Here is a 3,794-nt window from a genome sequence, read left to right as displayed (position 1 = left end):
GAGTTGTCTCTCTAGCCTATTATATTTTAGCACAGGCATAAAATATTGTTCAGACAGTATGGTTAGTCTAAAAGAGTAAATCTAACTGCTTTGAAATGGCCTATTAGGAGATGAACTCTCAGTTTAGCTGCAGGCAGAGAATTAATCCAGTGTTTTTCTTAGTTCTTCAATGGCAATCTTTTCTTCCCCGCTAACTAAATGCTCTTTATTTGCAGGGATGTAAAAAGGGAGTAATCTTCAGAAGGAGAGGGGGCAAATTAAACAGAAATCAGAGGGGAAACCGTCACTAAGAAATTCTGACACATGACATCGTTAGAGGACATGTGTCTGGGCTCTCCTGTTGTGGCAGAAATGGAGACAGGGTTAAATTTTTACTTCAGTCCTGAGAGCAATTATACATATAACTTACTCAGCCTCCTGCATGCCTTAAAATGGAACACCTGCCTCTGCTCTCTGGCTTGGTACATTGTAAATATTCGGTTATAAAAAGGTACACCCTGGGGGATCCCTTCCCAGGGCACAGCCGCTCCCGAATCCCAAAGGTCCCAGCCCCTCTCCCACCCGCCCGGGTTCCAGCTGGTTCAGCAGGGGAGAGCGCTGCTGCTCAGCTCGCAAGGGCTTCCCACCGCCTTACAGCTTAACCTTCGGCCATGGGAGTGGTGTGAGCTTGTGCTTGGCCACAACACCCTCTCACGCATGTGTAGATAGGTGGTTTTTAATAAACAAATGGTCTCAGCTGCTTCAGAGGAATTAATTTCAATTCTGCCCTGAAGCTGCTCCTCTCTTTAGCACCTGCCTTTTCAGTGCTTGACTTTACATTACAAGTTTAACATTAACTTTACATTACAAGTTTGTCTATTTAACGTCTGCTATTCAGCAGCTACTTGTGTTGCCTCTGATGCATCACTTCGCAGCTTCTGCAGGAGAAGACCTGAAATTAGAGCCACACACGTATTTATAAGGCCCAATTAAACACCTTCCAGTAACTCGCCGCCCCCCGAGCGTGTGACAGGGGTTTTGCACAGGTTATCCTGAGTGAGCAGCAGGTCTCGACGCTTATCCCAGAGACCTCACAAGGAAGCAGATTTCCCACCAGGCCCAGCCGATCCACATCAGCCGTGCAGCAGGTGGTGGCACCCCAGGGAGAGGAGCAGTGGCAGGGTGGACACCGAGACACGGGACCGTAGCAGGGGACGTTACCAAGAGCCACAGCGATGGGGAGAAACACCCTGTGATGTTGAAGATGTGCCAAGCCAGAGCTGCCAGCCCTGGCCAGCAGCACCTCCTGCCCGGGGTGCCCAATGTCCCTGTCCCCACAGGCTGTACCCAGAGGCTATGACCAAGCCCCCGGCAGCACCAGTTGCCCAGGGACCCGCTGGCCCGGGGTCTTCGGCTGCTCCCCAGGAGGATGTGTGCTGCAGCAGCGGCAGGACTGGGCTGCTGTAGCTGAAGGCAGGCATTGCCACCCTGTGGAGAGAGAAGAGGAGCGGTGAGCTCAGCTGGAGAAGGCTCTCGGCACCACCTGGCACTGCCACCTCCTTGGGACCCCACCACTGGAGCCCTGAGCTGCCCCAAAATGCCAGCACAGAGGAGGCTCACAGGCCTCCATCACGGAAGGGTCGAGGTCCTGCATGGCAGGTCTCTCCCCGCATTGCTGGGGCTGCAGGAGACCACGGCTCAACACTTGGCTGCTCCCACTGAAATGTACCCGCCAGCTGTCTCACCCTCAAGCTCAGTCAGCCTCTGCATCTCCTGGTTCAGACCGCATCCTGGAGGAGATGTGGTCAAAAGGGTGCCCACTGAGGTTCCTGAGGTTCCCCGAAAAGCTGAGGAAGAGCATAGGGTGAAGCACAGCATCCCAGCAGCTCCCAAGGGTAGGAGCATCCCATGTTTCCTTTTGTGGCTGCCCCGGGACGTGTCCATCCGATGACTCCAAGAGGCTGTCAGGACCTGTGATACATCTGAAAAACCAAACTGCAAATCAAATGCCTGAGAAACAGCCATCTACCAGCAGCACCAGAGCTTGCTGAAGCAGTGTCCAGAGCCTCTGCATATCCCCTGTGACAAATCCCAGCACCACTTACCATGTGGCAAATCCACCTTCATCCCCCTCGTCCCTGGATGATGGTGAGGTTTAAACTCTTCTATGCTTCCCACATCATGAGGTCATTTGCTAAAACACATTTATCGTTGTGACAGCTTCGCTTTGTGTAATTATCTGCTTATCACCCATCAGCCTACTCTTACTAACATGCTTGCCTCTCTTCTTTTTTATTCATTGTGCCTGATTAGTCTTGAAGATAGATGATATTGGATTAAATGAGCTTCCTGGGCCAATCAATCAGCTCCAGAGATGGCACCTCACATTGCTCGATGAAACTCCCTGGTTGCCCTACCTGCACAGGGTGATTACCTCTCCCTTCCCCCAGGACTGCAGCAAAAGGATCCAGGAGGCATTTGTTTTGCTTTCTTTAATTGAAAGGTGAAAACTCCCCTAATTAATGATCCAACTACAGGGCCTCATTGTGTCATTACTCCTTATTGATGAAAAAGGAATAACAGCCATCGCATAAATTAGGGCAGGCACGTTAGGGCCATCATGGTGCTCCTGAATTGCATGTGTTGTCTCGTGAAGGACTGAGCATGAAGGGGCACATTAAGAGTGGCCTGATGACAGAAAGGGACACCCAGCATTACTGTCCCCTGCTATTACATGTGTCTGAGTTACACACCCCGTTGGTAAGCCAGGAGGTCTTTGTGCCCTTTCTCATGCACCCTTGGGAGCCACTCCAGAAGCTCTTTTGCTGGTAGGTAGACATTTTTGACCCCCCAATTCCTCATGGCTATAGTTATATGAAGTTGTAGCCGTCTTTTTTTCTTACCCAGCATTGTCCTGTAACTCAAACCGTTCCTTCTCCACCCCCATGTCTTTGTCAGAGAGAGCACTCAAAGACAAGCGCTCCTGTCCCTGCTTACCAAGCACTCAGCCTCCTCTGTAGGATAAGCTCTCCCCTCTGCTCTGTTTCTATCAGTCTTTCTCTGTAGCCGTTCCAGGATGAATTAATCTTTCTTGAGGACGTGTGACCCAAATATGCAGTATTCCAGGCAAGGAGTTGTACAGACCTTGTGTGCTAGTAATGATATCTCACTTTCCTGTTTTTGGGGAAGTCCGTCCCCTCCTAAGGTTACAGTTGACTGATACCTGGAGGAAAGGGGGTGGTTGCTCTCACTAGCTCCCAGGCCCCAGCGTGTACCACAAGCTCCTGGCACCGTCTCGAGTGCCCAAATGCAGGACTTTGTACTTCTCACAACATTTCATTCCATTTCTGCTGGTTCTTGAAGAAAAATACTGTGATTCTGCTCTCCACTGACCAGATCTCCTGAATGTGTCTCAGTGGCTAATGCAATAAATACTGTCTTGCCTTTTGGGCCATTAAGGAAATGTCATTAAAAAAAAATCTGTCCTATGACCTACCTTTGAGAAAAGTCTTTATTAAGCTCCTTGCTTGCTGTGGTCTGCCTGCAAACTAATTCCCTATATCAGCCTTATTTGTTCATCTGTTGAGAACCAACTTTTCTAGTTCCATCAAGGACTTTTTGTAAAGTACTTTCTCAAGAGCACGTTTCCAGGGAGGAGATTTACTGCATTTGTGTTGAGGGTGTTAGCTTAGCCAAGGAGAGAAAAAAGTCAGGCTAATCTGGCATGAACTTTCTGACACCACCTTGCAGGATTTTGCCTTGCCAACCTTCCTTTTAAACTGTTTGGGACTCTGATCCTCTCTCTACAGAAATCA

At 49.6% G+C, this 3,794-nt stretch overlaps 1 long non-coding RNA gene across 1 annotated transcript; it reads right to left on the bottom strand.

The window, feature by feature from the left end:
* Window positions 1-782: 782 nt before the first annotated feature.
* LOC148052380 (uncharacterized) lies at window positions 783-2,412 on the bottom strand. The gene is made up of 3 exons (XR_015699223.1): window positions 2,085-2,412; window positions 1,725-1,961; window positions 783-1,467 (listed from the first exon to the last, which is right to left on the bottom strand). It is a non-coding gene; the product is annotated as an uncharacterized LOC148052380 (long non-coding RNA).
* Between the last annotated feature and the right edge of the window lie 1,382 nt (window positions 2,413-3,794).

This window comes from Nipponia nippon, unplaced genomic scaffold (assembly GCF_047370975.1).
Source record: "Nipponia nippon isolate SJK-2023a ecotype South Korea unplaced genomic scaffold, ASM4737097v1 scaffold_5, whole genome shotgun sequence".
Taxonomy (NCBI): domain Eukaryota; kingdom Metazoa; phylum Chordata; class Aves; order Pelecaniformes; family Threskiornithidae; genus Nipponia; species Nipponia nippon.
The sequence above is the reverse complement of the archived record's forward strand: the minus strand, read 5'-3'. Positions and strand labels throughout refer to the sequence as shown.